The sequence below is a fragment of the Neofelis nebulosa genome, chromosome 9 (genome assembly GCF_028018385.1).
Source record: "Neofelis nebulosa isolate mNeoNeb1 chromosome 9, mNeoNeb1.pri, whole genome shotgun sequence".
In the NCBI taxonomy this organism is placed as follows: domain Eukaryota; kingdom Metazoa; phylum Chordata; class Mammalia; order Carnivora; family Felidae; genus Neofelis; species Neofelis nebulosa.
In genome coordinates this window covers 15,036,281-15,051,059 of record NC_080790.1, presented here as the reverse complement: position 1 = coordinate 15,051,059, position 14,779 = coordinate 15,036,281, and positions in this window count along the sequence as shown.

Below are 14,779 nucleotides of genomic sequence, written 5' to 3'. Positions count from 1 at the left end.
CTTGGCCCTTCCTTTCTTCTACACATCAGTGTACAGCAGTAGCCTGCCTGCATTTTGCAAAGGAAGATGGAGAAACACAATCTGCAAGGACAGTTGAGGCCCCCACAGGAACATAGAATTGCCTCGAAGTACAAGGGCTCATGAACAGTTTACATCCCCTTTGGAAATCCCCCTAAACTCTCTGCCTCACTAGTTTCCTGGTACAAGATCTAATAAATCTGTACACTCAGCTTAAACTTAGTGCCAGCCCTCATAATGGAACGATTACATGTGTTTTGTGTGTCAGAGACCTGACAGAAAGATTATCCGGCATAGTGAAGCAATCGTTGGGGTTTTGGCAGGGGAAGAAGGAGATAAATATGTGTCCAGGGGAGAAAAATGGCAGCTCATGGATTTGCCGCCTCAATGTCATTCAATCATTCAGCAAAAATGTATTAAGTTTAGGTCAACACACATTTATCAAGTGCTTCCTATGTGACAGGCATTGTGTTACGTCCTGTGAGCACAGAGGTGCGCAAGACACATCATTTATCCTTGGAGCTTGTGGAGAAGCCCATCAGAAGAGACAGGCATGTAGGAGGTGATTTCAGTATAATGTGCTAAGTGCAATGACAGAGGTTGTAACAGGAATGATGGCAGTAGAGAGGACGTTACTCAGCTCAGCCTGGGGTATCGGAGGAAGCTTCAGCAGGGGTCTGGAGGGATGAGTTGGATGAAAGGGGAGGAGAGTCCCAAGCACAGGAAACGACTTGAACAAAAGTGCAGGAGTGCAAAATATCCTAGCACACATGTGAGTTTGGAAGGACAGAAGAGAGAGAGATGGACATAAAGGGACCAAGTAGAAGAAGTGCGTTGTTACTAGACCAGGAAAGAAAAGATTGATGAGGGCTGTAAGGAATTCAGTCTATCAGGAAACTTACCAACTGGCCAAACTGCAAGTCAAAGATGCATTTAGAGTTACGGCAATCTAAGACCACAGTATAAAAGATACCAAGCTCCTTAAGAAGTGGTAAAGTGCCAAAAGTAAGGTAGAGAATTTCCTGGAAGAGGTTTGTAAGAGAATGAAGGATGTGCCTGGGGGAAGGGTTAAAGGAGGTATGATACTTGAGCAGAAGTGGATGATCTAGGGGCACCTGGGGGCTCAGTTGGTTAAACAGCCGACTCTTGGTTTCAGTTCAGGTCATGATCTCATGGTTTGTGGGTTCGAGCCCCAGGTTGGGCTCTGTACTGACAGCACAGAGCCCTGGTTGGGATTCTCTCTCTACCTCTCTCTGCCCTCCCCCCCCCAACCAAATAAATAAATAAACTTAAAAAAAAATAGGCTTTGTATATAAAGCATTCCAAAAGGGAACCATTGCTTCCCTAGTAGATCAGGCTCAGAAGGGAGTATGAAGACAGCCACCAGGGGCCAATTTGTAGAATTATAAGAAAGAGAAGTTATGGGCAATGCTTCTGTAGCTCCAATTCTAAGCTGTGTCCAAGAAGCTCCCCCTTCTTTAACAATCAATGCCAGTGTCCTATTTCAAAGTAGAAAATATGAATATGGCTCTGGATCAAAGAGAAATGGTAGAAATCTATTTGGAGAGGCCTGATACACACAGTGCTCAAAGGGGCCTGTTAAAGGGGACAACTACATCTAAGGTGACTTTACAGTCTACATTGGAAACCAAGACAATTTTGCATGAGATAAATGCTGAACAAGACAAGATGCCAGGAAAACTAGTGTAAATCAGGAGAGTCTAGGCAAACGGGGGATATGTGGTCCCTGTATCAGTCAGAGTCCAGTTAGGAAAACCATAACCATATTAGGCATTTCAACAGAGAGAATTTAGAAGAAAGAATGGGTTAAATGGGTGGAGAAGTCTAAGAAAGCCCAGTGGGAGTACCGCAGTAACACAACAGTAATAGGGGTGGGGAAACAAAGGCAGAGGTTGGGCTTATCGGAACCTAGAAGATTGGAGAAGGGACCTTGCAGACCTGGGACTCAGCCCTCTGGGGAGGTAGCGCTCCCTTACTGCTCCTAGAAGTCTCAGGAACTCAGAAGAAATCCATGGACCAGGGGCTCAGCTCTCCCAGTCCCTGGGAAAGCACTGCCAGCTGGTGATGGCACCTGTCTAGGGCACAATGAGGCTGGAGTTTGGGAGTGCAGAAAGAAGCTGGAAACTGGAACCACCTGGGGAGGCTGAGTGAAGGGCAGTCCTAGGGCGAGACTGACAGAAACAGTGAGAAGACTGCTTCCAGTCTCCCCCTGAGTCCACCTATTCACAAAGTCTAACAGCTGGGTGGGGAAAATTATAGTTTGCAGGCTCCCAGCCCCAGCACCACAGAGCAGGGTGTAGAAAGGTGGGTTGGAAGCTGAGTGACATTGGTGTAATAACTGACACTGCGGCTCTGACTGTATTTGTAGCAGCAGGCTTGAAAAATAGTCCTGATTTTGAAGAGGGAATTCACCTAAATGACCACTCCATTCAAGAAGTGACAAAACCATGATCTGGTCCCTGCAGAAGAAGGAAATGACATCGATCAGTTATTCCCTGTGTGCCAAGAGCTTTATAGATGTTGGTTCATTAATCATAATAACCTCAAAGAACAGGTGTTCATCTTGTTTTACAGATAAAGTTTCAGGTGGTTAAGTAACTTGCCCAAGACCAAGTAGCTAGTGAGAGGCAAGGCCAGGACCTGAAGCCCAGCCTTTCTGCCACTTCTTGGTCTTTTCTGTGTTAGAAGGTGCTTCTTTGTAGGGCTGAGACCCAGGATCCTGGATGGAGGGACAGTGGCTGGACCACTCTTCCACCAATGACCTCTTGACAGTTCGGGCCTAGGAGAACTTCTGTCCTTTGAGTTCTTATCTAGCCAGATTCTAGCATCACCAAAGGGATTTACTCCTGCCCAGTGCTGGCCTCAGTCCTGCCTGAAGGAGCCAGAACTTTGAATGAGCTCGCCACCTCTTGGAGGGAGCATCCTGCTGCAGCCACCCATAGATACATTGTGTGATGTCCAGAGAGTGTTTGTGTCTGTGTGTCTGTCCTTATGTTTGCATGTCTTATAAATTCAACCTTACTTAACAGGATGACATTCTTGAATAATAGGCTATTCAGCCAGAGAGCCAAAAATTGCAAAGGCAAGAGTTATTTTTTGGCTGAATCAAGTCTCCAGTCTTCACTGAAGATGGAAGCAAATTGTGCCTGCATTTTCTGGAAATGCTGACGCTGAGATGGGACCTTGTTGAGGAATTCACCAAAGCCCAAGGGAACAGAGAAGATAAATGCTACCAGGCGGCTACAACTTGAGCAAAATTCAAAAACAATAGAACATCAACTTGAGATCATAGCAGGCTATGGCGAGGGTGACAGAAAGCCAGGGAAATGACTTGGTGCCGAGACAAATGAGGACGTGGATAATGGGTGATGGCACTATAAACGCTTCTTTGAAGGGGAGCCCGAAGGGAAGGAGCACGGGCAGCTCTCTCTATCCAGGGACTCCAGCTCATCACTGAGGAAGAGGGAAATGCAGTCGTGGTTTGGCAGCCTGCCCGCCCAAATGCCCTGTTCCAGCCTTCCCCGTGGTTTCCCGGGGCGGCTTGGGAGGGCCAGGTATGGGTTTCTCCTGTCATGCCAGTGTTTTTGCAGAGAGGGCCTTGGGGTCTTTGGAAAGTGACTTAGCTGGAGCCACACGTCTGCCAGCATGGCAGCTGTTACCACTTATACCAGGAACATCTGGCCTGAAGATTGCAGTAAAAGTGACACTTGTCTACAGAGAAAAAATGTTGAAGTATACATTTTGGACGTGAAGAAATAAGTAATGACATTTAATGTTTTCATAAAGCTGCTGCACTGAGCAGCAATCATCCAGAGCCCAGGCTCGGCCATCCATCGGTGCATCCGTATACCGCGGCGCGCCTGCCCAGTTCACCGAGGGCCTCCACCCGGGGATGTCAATGCCTAACACAGGCTTTGTCCTCTGAAGATGGAGAACAAAGGGAGACCCTTGTAAGACACCTCCCTTCCAGGCCTCCCTCACAACAATGGGGAGTAGGGAGAAAAATGTAAAGGGTACTTGCTAGATATCACGAAACCCAGCTCCGAGTCACCGTCATGTTACTGGATACATCATATTTGGAGGTTCAGGTTTCTCATCTGTGAAATGGAGGTGTCAAAGATGATACGTTTAAGGCCTCTCCAAGAGTTTATACTCTGTGCTTTTTGGAATAGGCAAATTCCATCATTTCTCTGCCAATCCTGTAGGTTAAACATGATTCTTTCCAGACCCTGCTCTTAAAAGGCACATCTCCCTTGATGTGGTGATTCTTGCAACCCCTCCAACCTCAGAATAAGGGAGAGAGTCAAACGGGGCCAGCCGAAAGCCCTGGGCTCCTGGAGGAGAAAACACCTGGAAAGGGAGAGGATAGTGCCAGCACGCGCCCTGCTGACCCTGTGCTGCCCTGCTGACACTCAGCATGGTGGGCCCCGGGCCGCTGCACCTCCACTTAGACATCTTCTGCATTTGAGTTTCAAGAGGGAGTTGAAAGAGAAGCTGAGCACACTTGCTGAAACTCGGGTCCTTTTTGTTGGCAGAGTGTTGATGAGGAAGATACGATGATTATACTGAGTTGGGCAGAGATTGAGATAATGAAACGAAAGTGCATATTTAAGAGCTTTGGGATTTGTGAGAGATGGACCTTTTGTGTAATTTTAACATGCCATCCCTAATTGTGGATTCCTTTGGAATTTCAAAACATTATCTGTGCCAAAATGACTCATCAACTATGCATTATTAATGTGTAGATATCACCAGTAATGCATGTGTTACTGTGTAAGTTCATGTTTCACCAAAGAAGATCCTATGAGCCCCTTTTTATTTTCTTGTCAACTAGGAGGTGGGAGGTAGAGGCAAGTACCTTTGCTCCCAAAATACCGTCAAAGTCCGCTACATGTCTCATCTCCCGTCTCCTCTAGCAAGCTCCGAAGCCTGCCTTTCTTTAGTTTGGATTTTTTTTTTCAACGTTTTTAATTTATTTTTGGGACAGAGAGAGACAGAGCATGAACGGGGGAGGGGCAGAGAGAGAGGGAGACACAGAATCGGAAACAGGCTCCAGGCTCCGAGCCATCAGCCCAGAGCCTGGCGCGGGGCTCGAACTCACGGACCGCGAGATCGTGACCTGGCTGAAGTCGGACGCTTAACCGACTGCGCCACCCAGGCGCCCCACGAAGCCTGCCTTTCTTGTAGAGAGGCTGTGCCCAGCTTAACAGCGGAAGCTCGGCTCAGGCACCCTAACCTCTGGAGACAGGACAGTGGCCACAGGAAAGGCCAGAGCCAGTTTGTTGGCGGGCTGGCCCACACTGCCTACTCTTGGGCCAGAGCAGGGTTTGTGGGTCTAAACCTGTGGTTTGGTGCTACCATTTTTCTAAGCTTGAGTCTGTGGCTCCTTGATTTAATTTGGTACATCCAGGAGCTTTTCCTGTCTATTCTAGAAGCAGAGATTAAATCCTGTGTCTGGGGCAAAGACAGCAAGCACAGAGCCTGGGGGTTGGGGTCTTGCTAAAATGCACCTTCCACGTTGGTAGTTTGGAGACAGGACTTGGGCTTATGCGTTTTTAGCAAGTTCACCAGGGATGCCGATGCCACCATCAGACCACAACCTTGAGGGCCAAGTGTGCTTCATTATGAACTCGGGCTTTGAAATCAGACATAACTGCTTTTAAGTCCTGGCTCCAGACTTATGCAGCTCTGAAACGTTGGGACTAATTGGCAGAAAGTGAGAATATTGTTGTACCGACTTCTCCAGTTTGTTGCAGGGATTCAGTGAGGTGATGCGGGGTGTGGGGCCCACAAGCTCACGAGAGGAGAGGGCCCTGGGAAAACTGTGTCCAGCTGCACATTCTGAGGCTTCATCCCGCTCCAGGACTGCACCAAGGAGCCTTGGCCTCGTGCACTGGAAGGCTTCTGGACCTCACTTCTTTGTTAGCAAATCAAGAGTAACGGGAATGATTGTCTCCTCCTGGAGGCCCCACACAGAGTTCCTTCTTCACTGAAGTTACTCCAGTGGTGTTAATGGTTGAAATCAAAGGTCCTTCCCATCAAACCAGGGGCCCTACAGATACCTAACTTAAGGAAATTAATATAAACACTTTCTTTTTCTTTAAAATTTTTTTTTAATGTTTATTCATTTTTGAGAGACAGAGTGTGAGTGGGGGAGGGGCAGAGAGAGAGGGAGACACAGAATCGGAAGCAGGCTTCAAGCTCCAGGCTCTGAGCTGTCAGCACAGAGCCTGACGCGGGGCTCAAACCCACAAACTGTGAGATCATGACCTGAGCCGAAGTCAGATGCTCAACCGACTGAGCCACCCAGACGCCCCCGAATATAAACACTTTCAATGAGATATGTATGTTACCTTACCTACACACATGATCAGTGATTAAAATTGCTAATGCTCATGTAGAACGATTCCCACGGTTTTTAAAATTAAGAGACACTTGGGCGCCTGGGTGGCGCAGTCGGTTAAGCGTCCGACTTCAGCCAGGTCACGATCTCGCGGTCTGTGAGTTCGAGCCCCGCGTCAGGCTCTGGGCTGATGGCTCGGAGCCTGGAGCCTGTTTCCGTGTTTTCTGTGTCTTCCTCTCTCTCTGCCCCTCCCCCGTTCATGCTCTGTCTCTCTCTGTCCCAAAAATAAATAAACGTTGAAAAAAAAAAATTTTTTTTAAAAATAAAAAATAAAAAAAAAATAAAATTAAGAGACACTTGAAGTGAGTTTTTAACCGCCCCCCCCCCCAAATTGCAAAGTACTGTCAAAATGAAAGAAGAGCATTAAGAAAAAAGCCCTATTGGCTATGACCTGATGTCCTGACCCCAAGTAACACAGGGAATAATGAACTATTGTAGTGTTTCCATTCAGCTGTCTAGACTGCTTCTGTGTGGAGAATAACCATCAGTCCTATTACAAAATCTGGAATGTGCAGGGTGAATGGGCAGACCAAGGAGTCCCTACTTAGCCCACAGCACTTTCCTTCTCTGTGCAGCTTCTGGTAACACTCACAGAACAAACTATAGACTCTGCGTACCCAACTGTAGAGGGTAGTTTTGCTTGTTGGTCGTCTGGGGCATCTGTATTCCCAAAGGAGCTCTCCTGCCAGAGTGACCTTTTCTCTGTGGACTGAGATGAGTCTTTTTTTCCAAGACCCAGGCTGGCTCTCTCATGGGACAAATCCCACATGTGGGCAGTACAGAGCTTCCTACATCATATGAGTGTCAGGACCCAAGCACCTACCCCAAATCTCTCATCATCTACAGCATGTGTGAAGTGGAATCTTAAAATTGAGGAAGTGAGAATGTCTTTGTTAATTACCCAATACGGTTCTCTTCTCTTGCAAATAAAGAAGAGGGGGCTTACAAAAAGAAATGCCTACTCAAGCGTATAAGATACTTCAATGAAGAGCCGTTTCTTTGACCCTGGATAACTTTTCAATTCTTGGAATTCTCCTTAGCAAGACCCATGTACCGTGGGCCAGAGTCATACTTTACCAATGGCCCTCAGTATATATCTGCTCAAAAGACCACCTACATCCAAATAATCTATGGAGCTTTTAAAAATGCAGATACTCAGGGCCCACTGCAGGTCTCCTAAACCAGAAACTCTGAGGATGGACCCAGAAATCTGCATTGTGTAAAGACTCTGGGACTGACTGTGCCACAGGATTGTGTAAAGCAGCTTCTTAACCCAATAGTGTGTTAACCGTGGGTTACCACTCCAGCAGGAATTAGCTGACTGGCCAGTCGCGAAACTGAGCTGTGGGATGTTCTCTTATCCTTCCTTTCCCCAGTGAGTGGGCTTTGTTTCAGGCTAAGACTCAGGTACCCAGTGTCAAGCCTTCTGCTGTGGTGTTCCAGGCTCCCAGTCACCTTGCTGCCTATGCAGGACCCCAGGCATTGAGAACCAAGCTTTTTCCATTCATAGGGGCTTTTTGCAACTCCCCTTTGGATATCTTCTCAGAAAATTAGGAAAGAAACAGGCCCCACTAGAATACATGACTTTTTTTTTTTTAAGATAAATCTTCTAAAATGTTTGCTACAGACCTAATTTTTGGCAAACCAAGTCATTACTCCTGAAAATTATTTATCCGGAATACACTGATAATAACACTCTAGTTTTAAATTTTCTCTCCACCTCTTTCTTGTTGACATGCGATATGCAAACTAACACCTAATATACCAAAGGAACCCTGCCATTAGTCATTCAGTGAAGTGAAAAATCACATGCTAATATCTTTCCCTTTTTTTATTTTGTATTTGCTCAAAGTGTTTCGCAGATGCTGTTATCATCAGAGGAAAGGTTCCCACATAGGGAATTGGAGGCAGGATCCGCAAGGGGATTTGCCTGGAGCCATCTGGGAATAAAGGGAGCTATGGCAGGAGCTGGTATTGTCATCGTCCACACCAACTTCTGGCTAAGAGCGTGGAGGAAGGGTGCCTGGTCCTTGTGGTTGGCTAAAATAGGGAGTTTGGTTTCCTCCTCTGTGTAGATATGGCACTACACTGTCATGTGGCTCAGATCCACAAATACCACTTGTTCTCTTCCTATAAAGTCTGATTTGACAGAAATCAGAGAAACGGCGGTTCTTCTAGCAGAGGGCATGGCCCTCTCACAGTTTGCTTGTCACTATGGATTGGGTCAAGGGACTAATGTCCTGGAACATTCTCAGTTCCAGTTTCCCACCCTACCGCCTCCCTGAAGTTGGTACTTGGGTTTCTGTCATAACAGGTGGAGGAGGATCGCCACTTTTTAGAGCTGCATCCAGATGCCTTTCAGGTTCCCAAAGGGAATCTCTTCTCTCCCAGTTAGGCCACCATTTTGGGAAGCCAGCACGACTGCAGCATGATAGTCTGCACTCAGGAAGACCTCCTGCCTTGAACCCAAAAGAGGCATAAGCCCCTGATCTCCCAGTGAGTGTCCTCATTCATGAATCAAGGTGAGGCACCCCATAGCTTCACACCGCCTGGGGGAGAGCTGGTGGCCTTGGCAGTTCTTTGGAGTGTCTAAGTTGGGTCCCTTTCCTTTCTTCCCCTCACTGCAAGGTCAGGATAAGGAACTGGGAGACCCTACCTCTTACTGGAGCAAAGAGAGTGATGGGTCCTAGGTGAGCAGAGCCTTTTTCTAACCGTCTGGGGCAGGGTCAAGGGGTCCGTCTTTTCCTCAATCCCTAGCTTGTTATCTTTATATAGGTTCTCAGACATAAGGAAGGTGGCCAGACGCCTGTGAGAGCAATGTAGCTGAAGCTCCCAAGGATCTCCTACACCCTACTTTCTTCTATAGGCAGAGGACAGACCAAACAGCATAATTAACAGATGTATTCTGAAGACTTCTCTCTTTCTGTCCCTATCTGAAAAGTTGGAGCTTTGATGGCAAGGAAGGAAAGCATCCAAGACGCATCTTTGTTGAACTCGTAAGACAGAAAGTAGTGGTTACCAGGGGCTGGGGGATAGAACCTGGTTGAACCTGGGGACTTGCAACCAGTGTAAGTTCTGGAGAGCTGATGCACAATATTGGGATTATAGTCAACAGTACTGCATTATAAACTTCAGCGTTGCTAAGAGACTAGATCTTAAGTGTTCTCATCACAAAAAAGCCATGATAATTATGTAAAGTGATAGAAGTGTTAGGACTATGGTGGCAATCATATTGCAGTCTGTGAATGTATCAAACAACAGCTCGTACACCTTAAAGTTACACGATGTTGTATGTCAATTACTTGTCAACAAAATTTTTTTAAGTTTATTTAGTTTGAGAGAAAGAGAGAGAGCATGAGCAAGGGAGGAGCAGAGACAGAGGGGGAGAGAGAGAATCCTAAGCAGGCTCCACAGGGACAGTGTGGAGCTCCGTGCAGGGCTTGAACTCACAAAACTGCAAGATCATGACCTGAGCAGAAACCAAGAGTCAGACGCTTAACTGACTGAGCCACCCAGTTATCCCCAAAAATTAAAAAAAAAAAAAAAATTAAAAGATGCATCTTTGATGCCAAGGAAAAGAGAGGGTGTAGCTATAATATTCTGTGAGGGAATTCAGACGGAAAGGGAGAAACAAAGGAGCTGGAATCTAATGGCTTGGGAGGAGGGACAGGGGTAGCAAGTGTCACAGGTTTAAGGGAAACCGATTGACGAAGCAGACCCCCTCTCTTCATTCCTATGGTCTTCAGAAAGCCAGAAACAGAATCGGCGGGATCCGGTACTGCCCAGCTCCCCACAGGGGCGGGAGGGGTGCAAGAACGGAATCTCCTCTCCTCACCTCTCAGGCAACCTGGGAGCTACCTGCAAGGTAGAGTAACCCAGCTTTGACGAAGACTGCAGAAAAGGCTCACAGATCCTGGCTCATCGTTTTTCCCAGGGCCAGAAACTAATGGTGGTAGATAGTTGCCAAGGATTTCGGATTACTTAAAAACAAAACAAAACAAAAACTCACAAATCTGGTTTTTGGAGCAGGGAAAACCAGAAACCCTGTGGAGAAAGGGAATCCCTCTTTTGTTTGTTCTTTGGAAGCGTAAGAGTGTGCATAGTTTTAAACGAGTAAAGGCGAATTTCGTAACCCACAAAAGAAAATTAAAAGAGAAAGAAACCCACTGGTAGGTAAGATTCAATAAAGAGAATGGATTTGAGAGTTTTGGAGGCAAGGGCACCGGGAGATGCCACGTGCTCGCCAGCAGGTGGCGCGTTTTCTTTAGGATTGCTTCCTCGAATCTGCATAAAACTTCGCAGCCAGACAAGCTCTGAGTCCCTTCGCCGGAAATCGCTATGCAGATAATAACCCTCCAGTGTCTGGAAATGTTTAATTACCGCGAACGCGGATTCCTCCAGCGCCGACCGCCGCCGAAGTAGCCCGTTAAAGACGCAGCGCCGCGGGTATGGTAAGGTAATTCTATTCCGAAGTGTTTCACCCGGACTATACACAGTTCAGTTAACATAACTTTTCTTCGTCATCCTCAATTTGGTTAGACACTGCTTCGTTTCTAATACATTTATTTCCACCGTTGGATAAGAGAAAAAGTTCAGTAGTCTTAGAACATAGATTTGTTAACTGTCTAAAATAATTGACAACTCATACTTGCACAAAAAATCGAAACTCACCACACCATTCAAACGCATTTTACACATGCTCCTCACAATACAAGGCATTGTCATCATTTCATTTTGCAGATGATTAGTATGCCCAGAACCCAAGCAATTTCACATGAATACCCGTGCTTCATACATGATCTTATAGACCAAGGGTAGATCTGTGTCTATGTGCATTGTTACATTTGTTAAGGTGACAAATCGTTACAAAATACGTAGGGTCTCATAAAGAACTTACGAAACGGGAACTGCCTGGAAACACAGCTCACTTTCCCTTTCAGTTTTGATACTGTAACTTGTCTGTCGCTGTCACAATAAACACCGGCTCTTGGGTTCACCTGGGATCTATTCTCTTAAGACTCTGGAGTTGTTTGTACGTTATCAGAGCGTGTTATCTGTACAAGTGTGTGTGGATGTCGTGTTACCTACCTCCCCCGCTTAAAAACTTTCTCCCCAAAGCTGGATTTTGACCTGATTGATCGTAATGGTTCCAGAGGAACTATTGAGCTATTACAATCCATCATCTAAATGATTACAGAGGGATACCTAAATCTCCGGATTATTTGAAAGCTCTGTACATGCGTAAAGGGGGGTCAAATGAGCAGAGCCCCAATTGTCCACAAAGTAGTTACGGAAAAGATTGCATTGGAAGCAAAAACTCCGAAAGTGCTAAGTAAATTCCATGTTTAAAAAATGAGGTCATTTTTGTGTGGCTGGGGAGTAGGGAGAAGTGGGGTTCATTTTTTTTTTTTTATCAAAAACACCCCAAAGCGATAGAGGCCATGTTCTAGTTAGTATTCTGGAAGCTGTTCAATTTTCACTCGGAAGACAGGCTGGGGCTCTTTCCTTCCCAGTAAGCAGATGTTCCCAGAGGAGCTGGGGTTGGGGCAGGGAGACCAGCAGGGGCTGTCACAACCCCCCAATGTGCCCACAGAACGTGGCGGCGAGGGCTCGCTGGGTGACTGGGAGCAAGGCGGTCGGATGCCTCGGCAGGCAGCCGGGGGGTATTGATCCCTGCCGGACCCCACCTGCGGGGTGGGGTGTAACCGGGACCTGGAAGCCCGGGAGCTAGTTTGGGGACCTTTTCCCAAGGGTGTTCCGTTCCAGACAACACAGGGACTCTTTGGGCGCGGGCGGTTCCTCCCTGCAGGCGGTGGGTGAGAAAGAGAGCCAGAGTTTGCGCGGGTCTAGTCTCCGGCGGGAGCCGACAGTGAGCAGAGGCTGCAGCCGCGGTGGCGGGGTGCTCTGGACGCCCTGGAACGGGATGCGAGGCCACACAAAAGTTTCTGTCACCTGCGATGTGCTTTTGGGCCATAGGACGGTTGGGTTCTGGCTACTGAGGAAGTTTACTAAATTCGAAAAGTGATGTCCTTGCGAGTCCTAAATGAATCTGACTTCGCTAAAAAGTCACCTGGAAGCCCTTAGACGTCCTGGGTCCTTCCTTCCGCAATTCATTCAAGCTGGAATCCAGGCGCAGCACTGCGACTATGCTTTGGGCTGATCAGTTTCTCTTAAGTAGGTGGGGGAGGGGATGCGCCCCTGTTCCCCCTGGAAGGAGGGCAGTGGGGTTCCTAGCTTCCTGGGCTGCTTCTGCCTGCGGTGCTGAAAGGGAACCTGAACTTGGTTGGCTTGCAGTGCAGACTGAGGCCATAGCTTGTGGGTCACCCCCTTGGGAGCTCAGATTGGGGTGGAGGACTCTTGAGCCATTAACAAATCATTAATTTCATTCCTGGGGTTTCTGGGGTTGTTCCTTGTCAAGTGAGACCTAGCAGGATCATCTTCCAAGGCGGGAATTTGAAACAGGCCCATCTTTGCCCCAGCTGTGCCAGGGTCCCACATCTCTCACCTTGTCTCATTCTGCCTTGCAGACTAGCTCCAGGAGACCCAGCCAGAGTTTGGGAGGCAAAGCCTGGGATGCTGGGCCATGAGGGGCTAGCTCCAACCTTATATCCTCATCTTGCCCTACACCCGCTAGATTCCAGGATTTGGCCTGAGTCCAAATCAGTTTTCCAGATAACCTGGAAAAAGTGGCGTTAAACAACCCAGTTTCATGGTCCTTTCTTTGGCATTCCTAAAGACTCTCCATGAGCTCTTTAGGGATCCTACTATCTAGAGATTTCTACAAGTCCTTGAAGCATGTTAGCCAAGGGCCCTGATTCATAAGAAATAGGGAAGTGGAAAGAGGGAGGAAACATAGTCATGCTGTGTGGAGTTCTAAGCAGGAGATGGGGTTGCACACCCCAGGAGGCTCCATCCCACCTGAATGTCCTTTTCTGAGAGGACATTTCCTAAGCAATCTGGACAGCCAGAGGGCCAAGTGTGGAGACCTCTCTTGGATTCTTTCATTGCTGCTAATGGAGGTTCTTGAGTTTTGTCTCCTAGGAGAGCCTGAGACTAGCACAAGGAAATTCCTTGACCCAGGTAGGAGCAAGCACAATCCAGGAATACCCTGCTGGACTCTCCTTCCAGGCCTTCCCCTGCTCTTGGTATTGCTGCCTTGGAATCTCAGGGAAGGGAGTGATCTCAGCTCCTTTCTTCTCCCAAGGATCCTCTCCCTGGCCAGAATATCACCCCATGCTGGCAGCTGCTAAAATTCCAACTGCAAACTTACCTGGGTCCCTTACTCCAGCACTAATCTGTGGCAGGGGATGAGTGCAATCCCTTGGGGCAAAAACTGCACCTCCCCCCCCTTCTTCTTCCCCACCCAAGTCAAAGTTACCTAGGGGCTGGAGGCCAGGTTCTGTCCTAAAGCCCTGTGGATAAGACAAGGGTCTTCTTCAACTATGTCTTTTGGGGGGACATTTCCACTATCATTTCCCTGGGTCAGGGATTGACACCCTAAAAAGCAATAAGATCTTCAGAGGAAAGCTGGACTTGGCAGCATTCCCTTCCCAGACACACAGTACCGATATGCTAGAGACCCACTGAGTCCAGGATCCAGCTCCCAGGGCTGGGTGAGTCACTCAGCAGCGACCTTGGTGCAAACACTGGGAGTGCAGTGGTGTCAATCTGGACCCACCCAGGTCCTGGGAAACCATTGCCTCCTCCTGAACCCAGGGCCCAGTGTTCCAGAGAGGTGGCAGGGAGAGGTCAGGGCTGGGGTCAGCTGGAGGGCAGCTCCCGGAGCCCATTAGTCAGTAAGGTAGGGATGCTGCCTTAAGGCGGAAGGAGTGAAGGCAGAATTTTTAGAAGCCAGAATCCTGACCCCTTGTAGGTCCCAAATGCCACCTGAACCAGTTCCTTTAGCTTAGAGGTCCTGGAGCTGACAATCTTTGCAGCTTGCTCTCCAAACTCCCCAAACCAATGAGTACCTGATTGGAGGGGTAGACTGTAAGTAAGAGTGGAATCCCAGAGGGTTTGGGACTCGAATAACTTTCTTGCCCTCCACCTCTGATCTCTCCACCGAACTCCACAAGCCAGAGTCTGGGGTCAGCCATAGGCATTCAGGTCTGGTTTACTGCCCTGGCGATGAGCGCTCTTGGACGTCCAGAAGCTGTTGGATACCCAGGGCCAGCCGCCTCTGGGAAAGGATTCTGGAAGAAAGGGCGGCTCTGCCAGGGTCCGAAGGGCACTGGAGTCCAAGCCTCGGCGCAGGTATCCCGGGCGACCTCCCACCACCCCTGCACAGGCTTGTGTCCCAGGTGAGCAGGAATAGGACCGCGAAGTGTGCAGTTTCAG